This window comes from Nerophis ophidion, linkage group LG04 (assembly GCF_033978795.1).
Source record: "Nerophis ophidion isolate RoL-2023_Sa linkage group LG04, RoL_Noph_v1.0, whole genome shotgun sequence".
NCBI lineage: Eukaryota > Metazoa > Chordata > Actinopteri > Syngnathiformes > Syngnathidae > Nerophis > Nerophis ophidion.
The window spans coordinates 71,947,748-71,966,767 of record NC_084614.1 but is presented as its reverse complement, the minus strand read 5'-3'; the positions used below and the strand labels follow the sequence as shown (position 1 = coordinate 71,966,767).

Genomic DNA, 19,020 nt, shown 5'->3' with positions numbered 1-19,020 from the left:
ATTGTAGCTGAGATAGGCGCCAGCGCCCTCCGTGACCCCAAAAGGGAATAAGCGGTAGAAAATGGATGACTGGAAATTTTAGACTGTAAAATTGACAATAGATTTTACTGTACAATTTTTTACCGTAAAGTCAACTTTGGTACTGTTTTTTTTCCCTTATACAGTAAGACACTTAAACATTAAAAAACAAACAAAAAAAGACATCAAAACAACAAGATTTTACAGTAAAAACAAACAAACTGGCAGCTCTGTTGCTTGAATTTTATTGCTAAAACAGTGGTATGGTTTTTCTATTCCATTCCATTTATTCAATTGTTTAATATGCTGTAGAGAAAAAACCCCCCACTGCTTTTACTGTAAAATTTCCAGGTTTTTAAAGTAAAATTTAAATGTTTTTTTTGCAGCTTATGTAAAAAAGTTTTATATATATTTATACATGTATATTCATTTATTACTCATTGTTAAAAGCAGTCATAATTGCGATGTGGCTATCAGTGAAAACGAGTTTGACACCCCTGGCTTAAGGCCTATTTTTTTTCTCGAATTTTACGCATAAGGGATGTTTATTTAATAACCTCTATACCAGCGTACTCTGCAGCGAATACTAGCTTCTGGTCTTTGGTCTTTAGTCGTAGGTACGTAGTTCTGAACAGAAGGTTCTGTTCCCCAAACGGAAAACAACCAACTTTACTTTAACATTGGCGTTTAATGTTGGAAAAAGATCAAATGAATGTTTTTTGTGAGTAACTTTGAATAACTTTTTTCTCCCACAGACATGACCCAGATCACCATTGTGGGACTGAAGCCCGAGACCACCTATGAGCTCAAGATGTCCGCCATCAACGGCAAAGGCGAAGGCGAGAGCAGCCCGACCAGCACGTTCCAGACCAAGCCAGTCCGTAAGTACTCCGTCCTCCCCTCCGCAATAATTGACGCCCGGTTCCATTCTTACCAAGCTTATATACGCAGAATCCTGAATTCAGTCCTAACTTTTTTTCTAAATGCTTGGTTTTAAACATTGTGGTGCAATGTCTTTAAGGCAATATTAGCTAGCTTTCAACTGTCTCTCGCTGTTTATTGTCTGTACTTCCTATTTTGGCTGCAATCCCATTGAGACCGCTAGCGTAACATAGCTGACATAGTTACTACGAACAGCCGAGCGACACAATTCCTAAGTAAAAACTTTGCTTTCACTCGTGTGTTTCCAGTCATAAGTTGCTGTCATTGTTTTTTCTCGGCGTCCTCCAGTGAAGAAAATCCATGGATTTGTTTTGTATTTTTGGGTGATCACACACAAATGAAGTATTATAAAGTAGAGTACAGGCCAAAAGTTTGGACACACCTTCTAATTAAAATGTGTTTTCTTTTATTTCAAGACTATTTACATTGTCGATTGACTCTGAAGGCATCAAAACTATGACAAGTAAAAACCTTTCTTGAAGCTCATCGAGAGAATGCCAAGAGTGTGCAAAGCAGTAATCAAAGCAAAGGGCGGCTATTTTGCAGAAACTAGAATATAAAACATGTTTTTAGTTTTTCAGGTCAATGCCTAGGAGTTATAGTTTTGTAGAAATCGAAACAACCTTCCCTAGTCATGCCGCAAACAAAAAAATGCAACCAATACAAAATGTGAACACATAACACAACCTGCTCACTGAACTTTGTGATTTTTTGTATTCTTTTTTTTTTTATAAAAAAATTAAACTGATTTAATCTATTAGAATGCATGTTGGGGAAAATGCAAAACTCTCTCTTTCCACGTATCCATGTTTGGCGTAGTTTAGCTGCTTGAAATTTATAATTGACTACAAACCTTTAAGGGGGTTTTCACAGAAGTAAACAAGGTATGAGTTAAAATTGAGTTTTTCCAAGACTATTTACATTGTAGATTGTCACTGAAGGCATCAAAACTATGACACCTGTGAAGTGAAAACCCTTTAATGTGACTACTTCTTGAAGCTCTTTGAGAGAATGCCAAGAGTGTGCAAAGCAGTAATCAAAGCAAAGGGCGGCTATTTTGCAGAAACTAGAATATAAAACATGTTTTTAGTTTTTCAGGTCAATGCCTAGGAGTTATAGTTTTGTAGCAATCGAAACAACCTTCCCTAGTCATGCCGCAAACAAAACAATCCAACCAATACAAAATGTGAACACATATCACAACCTGCTCACTGAACTTTGTGATTTTTTGTGTTCTTTAAAGAAAAAAAATTACACTGATTTAATCTATTAGAATGCAAGTTGGGGAAAATGCAAAACTCTCTCTTTCCAGGTAACCATGTTCAGGGTAGTTTAGCTGCTTGAAATGTATAATTGACTACAAAACTTTAAGGGGGTTGTCACAGAGGTAAACAAGGTAGGAGTTGAAATTTAGTTTTTCCAAGACTATTTACATTGTAGATTGTCACTGAAGGCATCAAAACTGTGACACCTGTTAAGTGAAACCCCTTTAATGTGACTACCTCTTGAAGCTCATCGAGAGAATGCCAAGAGTGTGCAAAGCAGTAATCAGAGCAAATGGCGGCTATTTTGCAGAAACTAAAATATAAAACGTGTTTTCAGTTTTTCAGGTCAATGCCTAGGAGTTATAGTTTTGTAGTAATCGAAACAACCTTCCCTAGTCATGCCGTCAAAAAAAAAAATTAAACCAATACAAAATGTGAACACACGGTCACACATAACAAACACAACCTGCTCACTGAACTTTGTGATTTTTTTATTCTTTTTTTTTTTAAATAAAGAAATTATACTGAATTAATCCTTTAGAATGCACGTTGGGGAAAATGCAAAAATTTCTCTTTCCACGTATCCATGTTTGGCGTAGTTTAGCTGCTTGAAATTTATAATTGACTACAAACCTTTAAGGGGGTTTTTACAGAAGTAAACAAGGTAGGAGTTAAAATTTAGTTTTTCCAAGACTATTTACATTGTAGATTGTCACTGAAGGCATCAAAACTATGACACCTGTGAAGTGAAAACCCTTTAATGTGACTACTTCTTGAAGCTCTTTGAGAGAATGCCAAGAGTGTGCAAAACAGTAATCAAAGCAAAGGGCGGCTATTTTGCAGAAACTAGAATATAAAACATGTTTTCAGTTTTTCAGGTCAATGCCTAGGAGTTATAGTTTTGTAGCAATCGAAACAACCTTCCCTAGTCATACCGCCCAAAAAAAATGCAACCAATACAAAATGTGAACACACGGTCATATATAACACAACCTGCTCAATGAACCTTGTGATTTTACAAAAATATTATAATGATTTAATCCATAAGAATGCACGTTGGGGAAAATACAAAAATTTCTCTTTCCACATATCCATGTTTGGCGTAGTTTAGCTGCTTGAAATTTATGATTGACTACAAACCTTTAAGGGGGTTGTCACAGAAGTAAACAAGGTAGGAGTTGAAATTTAGTTTTTCCTAGACTATTTACATTGTAGATTGTCACTGAAGGCATCAAAACTATGACACCTGTGAAGTGAAAACCCTTTAATGTGACTACCTCTTGAAGCTCTTCGAGAGAATGCCAAGAGTGTGCAAAGCATTAATCAGAGCAAAGGGCGGCTATTTTGCAGAAACTAGAATTTAAAACATGTTTTCAGTTTTTCAGGTTAATGCCTAGGAGTTATAGTTTTGTAGCAATCGAAACAACCTTCCCTAGTCATGCCGCCCCCAAAAAAATGCAACCAATACAAAATGTGAACACACGGTCATACATAACACAACCTGCTCACTGAACCTTGTGATTTTTAAAAAGAAAAATTCAATAAAAAATGACACTGATTTAATCCATTAGAATGCATGTTGGGGAAAATGCAAAACTCTCTCTTTCCACGTATCCATGTTTGGCGTAGTTTAGCTGCTTGAAATTTATAATTGACTACAAACCTTCAAGGGGGTTTTTACAGAAGTAAACAAGGTAGGAGTTAAAATTTAGTTTTTCCAAGACTATTTACATTGTAGATTGTCACTGAAGGCATCAAAACTGTGACACCTGTTAAGTGAAACCCCTTTAATGTGACTACCTCTTGAAGCTCATCGAGAGAATGCCAAGAATGTGCAAAGCAGTAATCAGAGCAAATGGCGGCTATTCTGCAGAAACTAAAATATAAAACGTGTTTTCAGTTTTTCAGGTCAATGCCTAGGAGTTATAGTTTTGTAGTAATCGAAACAACCTTCCCTAGTCATGCCGTCAAAAAAAAAATGAAACCAATACAAAATGTGAACACACGGTCACACATAACTAACAAACACAACCTGCTCACTGAACTTTGTGATTTTTTTATTCTTTTTTTTTTAAATAAAGAAATTATACTGAATTAATCCTTTAGAATGCACGTTGGGGAAAATGCAAAAATTTCTCTTTCCACGTATCCATGTTTGGCGTAGTTTAGCTGCTTGAAATTTATGATTGACTACAAACCTTTAAGGGGGTTGTCACAGAAGTAAACAAGGTAGGAGTTAAAATTTAGTTTTTCCAAGACTATTTACATTGTAGATTGTCACTGAAGGCATCAAAACTATGACACCTGTTAAGTGAAAACCCTTTAATGTGACTACTTCTTGAAGCTCTTTTAGAGAACGCCAAGAGTGTGCAAAGCAGTAATCAGAGCAAAGGGCGGCTATTTTGCAGGAACTAGAATTTAAAACATGTTTTCAGTTTTTCAGGTCAATGCCTAGGAGTTATAGTTTTGTAGCAATCGAAACAACCTTCCCTAGTCATGCCGCCCCAAAAAAAATGCAACCAATACAAAATGTGAACACATAATACAACCTGCTCACTGAACTTTGTGATTTTTTTGTATTCTTTTTTTTTTAATAAAAAAATTAAACTGATTTAATCTATTAGAATGCATGTTGGGGAAAATGCAAAGCTCTTTCTTTCCACGTATCCATGTTCAGGGTAGTTTAGCTGCTTGAAATTTATAATTGACTACACACCTTTAAGGGGGTTGTCACAGAAGTAAACAAGGTAGGAGTTGAAATTTAGTTTTTCCTAGACTATTTACATTGTAGATTGTCACTGAAGGCATCAAAACTATGACACCTGTTAAGTGAAAACCCTTTAATGTGACTACCTCTTGAAGCTCATCGAGAGAATGCCAAAAGTGTGCAAAGCAGTAATCAGGGCAAAGGGCGGCTATTTTGCAGAAACTAGAATTTAAAACATGTTTTCAGTTTTTCAGGTCAATGCCTAGGAGTTATAGTTTTGTAGCAATCGAAACAACCTTCCCTAGTCATGCCGCCCCCCAAAAAATGCAACCAATACAAAATGTGAACACACGGTCATACATAACACAACCTGATCACTGAACCTTGTGATTTTTAAAAAGAAAAATTCAATAAAAAATGACACTGATTTAATCCATTAGAATGCATGTTGGGGAAAATGCAAAACTCTCTCTTTCCACGTATCCATGTTTGGCGTAGTTTAGCTGCTTGAAATGTATAATTGACTACAAACCTTTAAGGGGGTTTTTACAGAAGTAAACAAGGTAGGAGTTGAAATTTAGTTTTTCCTAGACTATTTACATTGTAGATTGTCACTGAAGGCATCAAAACTATGACACCTGTTAAGTGAAAACCCTTTAATGTGACTACCTCTTGAAGCTCATCGAGAGAATGCCAAGAGTGTGCAAAGCAGTAATCAGGGCAAAGGGCGGCTATTTTGCAGAAACTAGAATTTAAAACATGTTTTCAGTTTTTCAGGTCAATGCCTAGGAGTTATAGTTTTGTAGCAATCGAAACAACCTTCCCTAGTCATGCCGCCCCCCAAAAAATGCAACCAATACAAAATGTGAACACACGGTCATACATAACACAACCTGATCACTGAACCTTGTGATTTTTAAAAAGAAAAATTCAATAAAAAATGACACTGATTTAATCCATTAGAATGCATGTTGGGGAAAATGCAAAACTCTCTCTTTCCACGTATCCATGTTTGGCGTAGTTTAGCTGCTTGAAATTTATAATTGACTACAAACCTTTAAGGGGGTTTTTACAGAAGTAAACAAGGTAGGAGTTGAAATGTAGTTTTTCCTAGACTATTTACATTGTAGATTGTCACTGAAGGCATCAAAACTATGACACCTGTTAAGTGAAAACCCTTTAATGTGACTACCTCTTGAAGCTCATCGAGAGAACGCCAAGAGTGTGCAAAGCAGTAATCAAAGCAAAGGGCGGCTATTTTGCAGAAACTAGAATTTAAAACATGTTTTCAGTTTTTCAGGTCAATGCCTAGGAGTTATAGTTTTGTAGCAATCGAAACAACCTTCCCTAGTCATGCCGCCCCAAAAAAAATGCAACCAATACAAAATGTGAACACATAATACAACCTGCTCACTGAACTTTGTGATTTTTTTGTATTCTTTTTTTTTTAATAAAAAAATTAAACTGATTTAATCTATTAGAATGCATGTTGGGGAAAATGCAAAGCTCTTTCTTTCCACATATCCATGTTCAGGGTAGTTTAGCTGCTTGAAATTTATAATTGACTACACACCTTTAAGGGGGTTGTCACAGAAGTAAACAAGGTAGGAGTTGAAATTTAGTTTTTCCTAGACTATTTACATTGTAGATTGTCACTGAAGGCATCAAAACTATGACACCTGTGAAGTGAAAACCCTTTAATGTGACTACCTCTTGAAGCTCATCGAGAGAACGCCCAGAGTGTGCAAAGCAGTAATCAGAGCAAAGGGCGGCTATTTTGCAGGAACTAGAATTTAAAACATGTTTTCAGTTTTTCAGGTCAATGCCTAGGAGTTATAGTTTTGTAGCAATCGAAACAACCTTCCCTAGTCATGCCGCCAAAAAAAAAATGCAACCAATACAAAATGTGAACACACGGTCATACATAACACAACCTGCTCACTGAACCTTGTGATTTAACAAAAAAATTACAATGATTTAATCCATAAGAATGCATGTTGGGGAAAACGCAAATCTCTCTTTCCACGTATCCATGTTTGGCGTAGTTTAGCTGCTTGAAATTTATGATTGACTACAAACCTTTAAGGGGGTTGTCACAGAAGTAAATAAGGTAGGAGTTGAAATGTAGTTTTTCCTAGACTATTTACATTGTAGCTTGTCACTGAAGGCATCAAAACTGTGACACCTGTGAAGTGAAAACCATTTCAGGTGACTACCTCTTGAAGCTCATCGAGAGAATGCCAAGAGTGTGCAAAGCAGTAATCAGAGCAAAGGGCGGCTATTTTGCAGAAACTAGAATTTAAAACATGTTTTCAGTTTTTCAGGTCAATGCCTAGGAGTTATAGTTTTGTAGCAATCCAAACAAGCTTCCCTAGTCATGCCGCCAAAAAAAAAAATGCAACCAATACAAAATGTAAACACACGGTCATACATAACAAAACCTGTTTCCTGAACCTTGTGATTAAAAAAAATAAATTAAATTAAAAATTACACTGATTTAATCCATTAGAATGCATGTTGGGGAAAATGAAAAACTCTCTCTCTCCACATATCCATGTTTGGCGTAGTTTAGCTACTCTAAATTCGTAATTGATTACAAAACTTTAAGGGGGTTGTCACTGAAATAAACAAGGTAGGAGTTAGATTTTCACATACTTTTAATATCCAATTATAATTATTATATATCCATTATGTTAATAAAATATGTACACATTTATGTTTAGGCTATATATACAGTACGGGCCAAACTTTGGACAAACCTTCTCATTTCAATATCTTTTCTTTATTTTCAAGACTATTTACTTTGTAGATTTTCACTGAAGGCATCAATACTATGAATGAACACATGTGGAGTTATGTACACAACAAAAGAAGGTGAAATAACTGGAAACAGGTTTTATATTCTAGTTTCTTCAAAATAGCCACCCTTTGCACACTCTTGGCATTCTCTCGATGAGCCTTTTTTTCTTAAGTACATAACATGTGTTCATTCACAGTTTTGATGCCTTCAGTGACAATCTACAATGTAAATAGTCACGAAAATAAAGAAAACGCGTTAAAGGAAGAGAAGGTGTGTACAAACGTTTGACCTGTACTGTATGTTGCATCCAAACACCCTTTGCCGAGTTTTCCAAAGCGTCCGTTTTGTCTTGTTGTAGCCCAAAAAATGATCTTTGGTATTGACGGGTAATTATCTGTAGTTTTATTTATTTTGTCTATCTGAGCAATCTGCTAGTTTTCGCGATGTAGGGCAGTATGTTATCCTAAAAAACAAACAGTGTTTTCTGTACTTCCTTTGTTTTAGCTTAAAATGATGACAGAGGTCCGTCATTTTCATCATAGGTACACTTCAACTGTGAGAGACAGAATGTGAAAAAAAAATCCAGGAAATCACATTGTCGGAATTTTAAAGATTTTTTTTGTAAATTATAGTGGAAAATAAGTATTTGGTCAACCATTCAAAGCTCTCACTGATGGAAGGAGGTTTTGGCTCAAAATCTCACGATACATGGCCCCATTTATTCTTTCCTTAACACGGATCAATCGTCCTGTCCCCTTAGCAGAAAAACAGCCCCAAAGCATGATGTTTCCACCCCCATGCTTCACAGTAGGTGTGGTGTTCTTGGGATGCAACTCAATATTCTTCTTCCTCCAAACATGACAAGTTGAGGTTATACCAAAAAGTTCTATTTTGATTTCATCTGACCACATGACATTCTCCGAATCCTATGCTGGATCATCCATGTATCCATTTTGGTATAAACTCCCGAGCTCTGGAACGACCTACCTCTGAGTGTTAGAAAAGCCTCCTCTCTTCCTGTTTTTAAATCTCTCTTAAAAACATACTTTTATTCCTTGGCTTTTAACACTAAGTGATATCCACCCTGCAAGGGCGCCCCATTATACACCTGCTGTGAACCTGTTTTTATGTTTTATTTATTTATTTTTTATCATGTTCTGTTTGTGTTGTGTTGTTTGCTCGGTCCTCGTATTATCTTTCAACCTGCCCTTTGTACAACACTTTGGCTACCCCTGTGGTAAATTTTAAATGTGCTTTATGAATAAAGTTGATTTGATTTGATTTGAAACTCAACTCGTCGTGTTTGGAGGAAGAAAAATACTGAATTGCATCTCAAGAACACCAGACCTATTGTGAAGCATGGGGGTGGAAACATCATGCTTTGGGGCTGTTTTTCTGCTAAGGGGACAGGACGACTGATCCGTGTTAAGGAAAGAATGAATGGGGCCATGTATCGTGAGATTTTGAGCCAAAACCTCCTTCCATCAGTGAGAACTTTGAATGGTTGACCAAATACTTATTTTCCACCATAATTTACAAATAAATTCTTAAAAATTCCTACAATGTGAATTCCTGGATTTTTTTTTCACATTCTGTCTCTCACAGTTGAAGTGTACCCATGATGAAAATTACAGACCTCTGTCATCATTTTAAGTGGGAGAACTTGCTCAATCGGTAGCTGACTAAATACTTTTTTGCCCCACTGTATAAATATAATCCACTTCCCTTTATGTAGTTCATTTCTTTCTGCCAAAATGTGTTGCTTTAGTTGCGTTTACCTTTCAGTACGTTGCGCCGTTTTTCTGCCAAGTAGTGCAGTGCATTTGTACACTAACAGATCAAGACACTGTCAACATAGCTTTGTTAGCCTAGAAAACAAACAGTATATGCAAGGTATTTTCTGTAGTTCATTTGTTTTGCTTTTTAGTCATTTTTACCTATCAAAGTACTAAAAAGTTAAAGTACCAATGATTATCACACACACACACACACTAGGTGTGGTGAAATTTGTCCTCTGCATTTGATCCATCCCCTTGTTCACCCCCTGGGAGGTGAGGGGAGCAGTGGGCAGCAGCGGTGGCCACGCCCGGAAATCATTTTTGGTGATTTAACCCCCAATTCCAACCTTTGATGCTGAGTGTCAAGCAGGGAGGTTATGGGTCCCATTTTTAAAGTCTTTGGTATGACTCGGCCGGGGTTTGAACTCACAACCTACCCATCTCAGGGCGGACACTCTAACCACTAGGCCACTGAATATGGGCACTTTTCTGGTTTTTGCACTGGAACATTTTTCAACTAATAATTCTAAATGTCTGGCAATTTTTTAATTTGTTTTAGGTGATAATACGCAAGTTAAGATTTTATTCCACGATCTATCTTCTTTTTGCATATTGATCCTCTGCAGAGTTTTCCTTTGGACCTTCTTAACAAATCTTGGACTCGTTTTTGGTTTTTTTTGTTAGCTGTCTTGCATCCATTTATTCCAGGGGTCACCAGGTAGCCCGTAAGGACCAGATGAGTCGCCCGCTGGCCTGTTCTAAAAATAGCTGAAATAGCAGCACTTACCAGTGAGCTGCCTCTATTTTTATTTTATTTTATTTTACTACTAGCAAGCTTGTCTCGTTTTGCTCGACATTTTTGATTCTAAGAGAGACAAAACTCAAATATAATTTAAAAATTTAAGAAAATATTTTAAAGACTGTGTCTTCACTTGGTTAAATAAATTCATTTATGTTTTTTACTTTGCTTCTTATAACTTTCAGCAAGACAATTTTAGAGAAAAAATACAACCTTAAAAATGATTTTAGGATTTTTAAACACATATACCTTTTTTACCTTTTAAATTCCTACCTCTTCTTTCCTGACAATTTAAATCAATGTTCAAGTATTTTTATTTTTTATTGTAAAGAATAATACATACATTTTAATTTAATTCTTTATTTTAGCTTCTGTTTTTTCGACGAAGAATATTTGTGAAATATTTCTTCAAACTTATTATGATTTAAAATTCCCAAAAATTATTCTGGCAAATCTGGAAAAATCTGTAGAATCAAATTTAAATCTTATTTCAAAAGTGGATTTTAACCTATTTAAAACACGTAATCAAAATTCTAAAATTAATCTTAATCAAGAAAAATTACTAATCCATCCATCTATTTACTACCGCTTATTCCCTTTGGGATCACGGGGGGGGGGGCCTATCTCAGCTACAATCTGGCGGAAGGCGGGATAGACCCTGGACAATTCGCCACCTCATCGCAGGGCCAACACGGATAGACAGACAACATTCACACTCACATTCACACTAATGACGTTTCATAAATTATAATTTTTTTATTTTTTCAAAAAGATTGGAATTAGCTAGTTTTTCTCTTCATTTTTTTTCGGTTGAATTTTGAATTTTAAAGAGTCGAAATTGAAGATAAACTATTTTTCAAAATTTTATTTTCATTTTTTTCGTGTTTTCTCCTCTTTTAAACCGTTCATCCATTTTCTACCGCTTATTCCCTTTTTGGGTCGCAGGGGGTGCTGGCGCCTATCTTAGCTACAATCGGGCGGAAGGCGGGGTACACCCTGGACAAGTCGCCACCTCATCGCAGGGCTTTTAAACCATTCAATTAAGTGTTTTTTTCATCATTTATTCCCTACAAAAAACCTTCCGTAAAAGGAAAAAAAAAATGTGCGACGGAACGACAGACAGAAACACCCATTTTTTATATATATATAGATTTATTTATTAAAGGTAAATTGAGCAAATTGGCTATTTCGGGCAATTAATTTAAGTATGTATCAAACTGGTAGCCCTTCGCATTAATCAGTACCCAAGAAGTAGCTCTAGGTTTCAAAAAGGTCGCTGACCCCTGATCTATTCTGTTCCTAATCAGTCGGTAATTCCGATAAAAAGACGTACTTTCCCCGTTTTCATTCTCATTTCACTCTCTCTGTTTCTTCTTCTTCCTTTTTTTTGTTGTTTTGTTTCGCTTGCATCTCACGCTGGTTTCCCATCTGTTATTCCATGGGACCGCTCAGGCTTTTCTCTCACACGTAAGTTTCCTATCCGTCTCGTCTGCTTAGTTTCCCCCCACTTTTCACCCCTGGAAAACCCAGCTTTGAGAGTATCGAATGAGAAGAACATTCCATGTAATTGATTCGCCCTCAATGTCACATCACTATTTTTCCCAGATGGCATCGAGTTCCATTTTTCTAATGCGGCAGATTCCGGTTTCTTAAGCAGCTTGATAGATTGATCAAAGAGCGGCGTACAGTAGTACTTAGCGCACCCTCCCTTCATTCCTTACTAAAAATCTGTCTGTAGTACAAATTTTGTCACTCTTATGCACTGCAGCAATTCCAGCTCGTTAGTGTTGAGCGAGGTCTTCAAATGAGGTATACACTTCTGGGAACGGAGGTGTATTATCATAAGGAAGTGCTCGTAATATTAAAAGCTTTGCATTTAAATCCCCCCCCCAAGCCCTCCCTTAAGGATCACATTTTAAAGACCTTCTCGTTAGCACTCGTGCGGGGCTTTCATTTATATTCCATCCTTTATTGCGATCTCGTCGCTTTAAACAAAAATGTGTCGCTTTTTTTTAACGATACGTTTAAGTCCCGCTTGTGCATAGTTTGGAAAATCCAGAAAGAGGCCTTGTTTTGCGACCTCGGTGTCTAAAAAAACTAAAACATGAGGATTGTTTTCTTATTAATGTGTTTAAATGATAATGATATTGTATTTATTTCTTTGTAATTAATTTTTAATGTTTGTATCGTTTTAACATGAGTTAAAGCCGCAGTTTAAATATATATTTTTACAATAAAAAATTCAAATTCAAGAGGGAAAAAAATACATTTGTTTAGGGCACCAGGTAGCCCGTAAGAACCAGATGAGTCGCACGCTGGCCTGTTCTAAAAATTGCTCAAATAGCAGCACTTACCAGTGAGCTGCCTCTATTTTTTAAACTGTATTTATTGACTAACAAGCTGGTCTCGCTTTGCTGGACATTTTTAATTCTAAGAGAGACAAAACTCATACAGAATTTGAAAATCCAAGAAAATATTTTTAAAGACTTGGTCTTCACTTGTTTAAATCAATTCATTATTTTTTTTTACTTTGCTTCTTATAACTTTCAGAAAGACAATTTTAGAGAAAAAATACAACCTTAATAATGATTTTAGGATTTTTAAACACATATACCTTTTTACCTTTTAAATTCCTTCCTCTTCTTTCCTGACAATTTAAATCAATGTTCAAGTATATCTTATTTTTTATTGTAAAGAATAATAAATACATTTTAATTTAATTCTTCATTTTAGCTTCGGTTTTTTCGATGAAGAATATTTGTGAAATATTTCTTCAAACTTATTATGATTAAAATTCAAAAAAATTAATCTGGCAAATATAGAAAATCTGTAGAATCAAATTTAAATCTTATTTCAAAGTCTTTTGAATTTCTTTTAAAATTTTTGTTCTGGAAAATCTAGAATAAATAATGATTTGTCTTTGTTAGAAATATAGCTTGGTCCAATTTGTTATATATTCTAACAAAGTGCAGATTGGATTTTAACCTATTTAAAACATGTCATCAAAATTCTAAAATTAATCTTAATCAGGAAAAATTACTAATGATGTTCCATAAATTATTTTTTTAATTTTTTCAAAAAGATTCGAATTAGCTAGTTTTTCTCTTCATTGTTTTCGGTTGAATTTGGAATTTTAAAGAGTCAAAATTAAAGATAAACTATGTTTCAAAATTAAATTTTCATTTTTTTCGTGTTTTCTCCTCTTTTAAATCGATCAATTAAGTGTTTTTTTTCATCATTTATTCCCTACAAAAAACCTTCCGTAAAAGGAAAAAAATGTACGACAGAATGACAGAAAGAAATACTCTTTTTTTTATATATATATAGATTTATTTATTAAAGGTAAATTGAGCAAATTGGCTATTTCTGGCAATTTATTTAAGTGTGTATCAAACTGGGAGCCCTTCTCATTAATCAGTACCCAAGCAGTAGCTCTTGGTTTCAAAAAGGTTGGTGACTCCTGGTTTAGGATGTCTTATAATCTTTCTTATCAATATAGTAATACTAACACACAGGTGCCAAACTCAAGGCCCGGGGGCCAAATCTGGCCCGCCACATTATTTTATGTGGCCTGCGAAAACCTGGAAGAAATATACGTTAATAAAATGTTAATCTTTTCTCACTAAATATATTAGTGTTTTTTTTTCCCTTTTGACATTAAAAATCATGTACTGCATGCAATTGCATATCTTTTAAAATTCAATATTATCAAATCAAAATATTATATTATTTTTTTGTTGAAATAAAGATAAATACTTAAATATCTGCTTGATTTATGATTTCAAAACAAATTACAACGACAATAGATTTTACGGTACAGCTTTTTTACCGTCAACTTAACTTTGGTGCTGTTTTTTTCCATATACAGCAAGACACTAAAACATTAAAAAAAAAAAAAAAAAAACATTAAAACAACAAGATTTTACGGTACAAAAAAAACTGGCAGCTCTGTTGCTTGAATTTTACCGCTAAAAACAGTGATAGGGTTTTTCTATTCAATTCCATTTATTAAATTTTTTTATATGTTGTAAAAAAAAAACCACTGCTTTTACTGTGCAATCCTGCTGACTGAGCTGCCAGTTTTTAAAGTAAAATGTAAATATTTATTTTGCAGCTTATTTAAAACAATGTATATACACATGTATATTCATATATTACTCATTGTTACAAGCGGCCCTCGGAGGGCAATCATAACTGCGATGTGGCCCTCAATGAAAACGAGATTGACACCCCTGGTTAACCTCTAAAGGCCTTGGTGTCCACATGCGTGGACAACACCTTTGAGCTCTTATTTCCAGAATTGTGTACACTACTGAATTGGGGTCTTACGGCTCTTATGTGGACACTTATACTGTCATTTGGTGGAATATAACGTACAATGGAATTAGGAAAAAAATAGCTTAAAAATAAGAATTAGCATGTCACTAAACTTCATGTTTACTTATGGACTAATATACATCATATAAAAAGATGAGTCTTAGTTTTTATTCTAATTAGGGTCCAATAAGCCCAAATAGCAAAAAGAAATTTAAAAAAGCATGTAAACAAACAGCTTGGGCCTTAAGAGGTTAACACATCAGTTATTCTGGAAAGTACTTAAAAAAAGTACAAAGGAAAAAAAAACAATATGATTCTAATTTGTCATCAGTTATAAGAAAATGTCCAAAAAAAAACATCTTATTTGTTACGTCTGTGAGGCATAGTGCTGCCAAAATTTGTCCCCTCCTGGATGCGTCGAACGAGTACACAGCAAAGGTAAGATTAACTGATTTATTTAACAAAAGAGCTATGAACAAAAACACTGGAGCTAAGCAAAAAGGCAAACAAAAGTGCTTGCATCGAAGGCTAGGAAGGCCAACAGCAAAACTAAACTTGGCACGAAGGCACAAACAGGAAAAACAAACACAATTAGCATGAGAGCTAAGAATAAACAGAAACGTAGCGCGAGGGCTAGCGAGTAGAAATGTGAAGAGTCAATCCTGAATAGCAGACGTACCGTTGCATGAAAACAAACTTGGATCCCAGAATGATTAACAAAAAGAGGCAGGCTTATATAAGGACGGTGATAACGCTCCCGTCCAAAGGCAAAACCTAGTAACTCGCTTCTAGCTGATTTTGAGAAAACACATGAAAACCAATATACCTTGATGCTGTCTTACAAAGATCTACAAAGTCATCAAACGTATAGATGTTCTCTTGAGCTTTCATTTTCTTGCCGATTGAGCCATGGGTTGAATCTGCTCTCATGAACGTGTGGCCCTTTCTCCAGATATTTTATCACAATCTCGGGTGGGCCCCATTCTGCGTTTGCACATTGGGCAAGAGCCGTGTACAGCGTCCAGTTTTTATTTTGACCTCCACAGTTATCTGCCCAAAAGAGTATGCAAGGGGAAGAATCAAGAAAAATACATTTAATGAAAGTGCTTTCAACGTCCTGGGCCAATCTTCCAAATATCCCCTCGTGCCATAATATCAATCAATCAATCAATCAATGTTTATTTATATAGCCCCAAATCACAAATGTCTCAAAGGACTGCACAAATCATTACGACTACAACATCCTCGGAAGAACCCACAAAAGGGCAAGGAAAACTCACACCCACTGGGCAGGGAGAATTCACATCCAGTGGGACGCCAGTGACAATGCTGACTATGAGAAACCTTGGAGAGGACCTCAGATGTGGGCAACCCCCCCCCTCTAGGGGACCGAAAGCAATGGATGTCGAGCGGGTCTAACATGATACTGTGAAAGTTCAATCCATAGTGGCTCCAACACAGCCGCGAGAGTTCAGTTCAAGCGGATCCAAGACAGCAGCGAGAGTCCCGTCCACAGGAAACCATCTCAAGCGGAGGCGGATCAGCAGCGTAGAGATGTCCCCAACCGATACAGGCGAGCGGTCCATCCTGGGTCCCGACGAGCGGTCCATCCTGGGTCTCGACTCTGGACAGCCAGTACTTCATCCATGGTTGGGGGACCGGACCCCCTCCACAAGGGAGGGGGGGACATAGGAGAAAGAAAAGAAGCGGCAGATCAACTGGTCTAAAAAGGAGGTCTATTTAAAGGCTACAGTATACAGATGAGTTTTAAGGTGAGACTTAAATGCTTCTACTGAGGTAGCATCTCGAACTGTTACCGGGAGGGCATTCCAGAGTACTGGAGCCCGAACGGAAAACGCTCTATAGCCCGCAGACTTTTTTTGGGCTCTAGGAATCACTAATAAGCCGGAGTCTTTTGAACGCAGATTTCTTGCCGGGACATACGGTACAATACAATCGGCAAGATAGGATGGAGCTAGACCGTGTAGTATTTTATACGTAAGTAGTAAAACCTTAAAGTCACATCTTAAGTGCACAGGAAGCCAGTGCAGGTGAGCCAGTACAGGCGTACTGTGATCAAACTTTCTTGTTCTTGTCAAAAGTCTAGCAGCCGCATTTTGTACCAACTGTAATCTTTTAATGCTAGACATGGGGAGACCCGAAAATAATACGTTACAGTAATCGAGACGAGACGTAACAAACGCATGGATAATGATCTCGGCGTCTTTAGTGGACCAAATGGAGCGAATTTTAGCGATATTATATCCCATAATCAGGTTGACCGTCGGCCCCCATTGGTGCAAATGTCTCATTAAAGACAATAAGGCGACTGACAAAGAAGCTCCGATTGGTCCCTTGAGATACTAGGTTTTTCTGTGGTAGTTGCTAGGTCCTGCCATGCGCGTAACAGCTTACCTACGGAACAAATTACAATATCACATACACTAATGTAAAGCATATCACCTAGGAACTCCAAAATTATTATCAGCTCAGTTTTGACCAAAATTCAGTTACTGGGTTTTGCCTTTGGACGGGAGAACTAGTCACAGGTGTGCGGGACCCGAAAGTAGCAGGTGTAACTAATGAGAAACCATGGTGACAAACTAAACAGGAAATACATGGAACAATAAACAATAATATGTGGAGATCCGAAAAGGGGATCTCAACATTATTCTTACCATCTTCCAGCTTCATCGGAGGCTCCACCCCTTATCGTTTCCACCACGATGGAGCTTAGTGAGTATCCCCGGCTGTACAGTGTGCTTGTCTTCTTAGCACAACAATCAAACGCTAACTGCATTGAAATTGAAGTGTGACAATTTGTTATTGAGGGTTTTTCCTGATTTGGAGTGACAATAACAGTATGGATTTGTGTGTGACAGCAGCGTATCTAACCAGGATGTATCAGATTTAGGCTAGCATGTCTGTTTTCTCTGCGCAAAATTGTATCTTTGGGTTTTTTCAAAGGTCGACGTCATTGCAGTTGACCAACTTCACCGCTAAAAAGGTGCTTTTGGGGATCAGCTGGTTTGGGATACGACTTGTTGTAGCGGTGAGCTGAGGAAGCAGAACAGGTTTAGAATTCATCGTAATCTAGCAGACGCGTTCGACAATATTATGAAGCGTGTAAAACCGTCCGTCGCGAGTCAGTGGACTAACTAGTTACTGGTACCTCAATTTTCGCGTACTTTAACTTACGAGTAATTTGAGATACGGGTTGTCTCTCAGCGTTGAATTGATTAACGTGGACCCCGACACAAGGAAGTTAAAAAACGTATTCGGGTGTTACCATTTCAGTTTTCAATTGTACGGAATATGTACTGTACTGTGCAATCTACTAATAAAAGTTCCAATCAATCAAAAAAGAGCACACCTTGAGTTACGAGCATTTTCACCGTCGGTCGAAGTAGTATTTGCAACAGAATATATTGTTACATGCTGCTTCGTTTGCACAAGAAGCAAACATAATTTTTGATTAGACGGATGAAACCAACGTAAGTTTTGATTGGACAGTTGAGACAGCACGCAGCCACAAACGTCCGAACGACAAACATGTATCCATAAAAATATTAGGAAGCTGCAAATACTTTGTTTGGCGTGTTTAAATGTATTCTGTCTCGTACTGACTCGACAAACAGGATTGCCAATCATTACCTTTGATATCACTTGTTTTCAAAACACTAACTTCTTCAGTCCATCATTCAAATGTGCCGATGTGGAACATAAACAGCGATTTCTTAGTTCCTATTGTCACAAAAGAAACAAGCTGTATAAAAACAAGTGACTTATATTAAGTGGACTAGGCAACACTGGACGAAGACACAGCAATGGTCCGATACCAAAGGTAAATGCTAAACGATATTATTTTGTTATTGCATAAAATTAGTATAGTTGGTTGTACTAACTACTATTGTAATGTTTTTTTTGTTGTTGTTTTTTTTTCACATTCTAATCTAAAAAAAATTGCGGGTTTTCACAAGCCATGTCGCTTGTTAAATTTGTGCGGATTTGTAAGGGCCAAGCACGGATGCAATTAATTAAAAATATATTTCAATGGGGGGCTGCTTTGAGATACGAGGGTTTTGAGTTATGAGCTCGGTTGTGAATCGCAATGTTTTCCTAAGTTGTGGTACTACTGTACTTCCTAAGCTCGGTTGGTAGGGTGGACGTGCAGCAGACTTGAGGGTTCCAGGTTCGATTCCCGCTTTCGCCATCCTAGTCACTACCGTTGTGTCCTTGGGCAAGACCCTTTACCCACCTGCTCCCAGGGCCACTAACACTGGTTGAAATGTCATTTAGATATTGGGTTTTTACTTTGTAAAAAGTGCATTGGGTCACTAGAGAAAAGCGCTATATAAATATAATTTGCTTCACTTCCTAAACGTTTGGACGCT

The 19,020-nt window shown here is 36.7% G+C and overlaps 1 pseudogene; it reads left to right on the top strand.

The window, feature by feature from the left end:
- Nucleotides 1-19,020, top strand: part of LOC133550458 (neural cell adhesion molecule 1-like) — a 662,135-nt pseudogene that overhangs the window by 564,339 nt on the left and 78,776 nt on the right.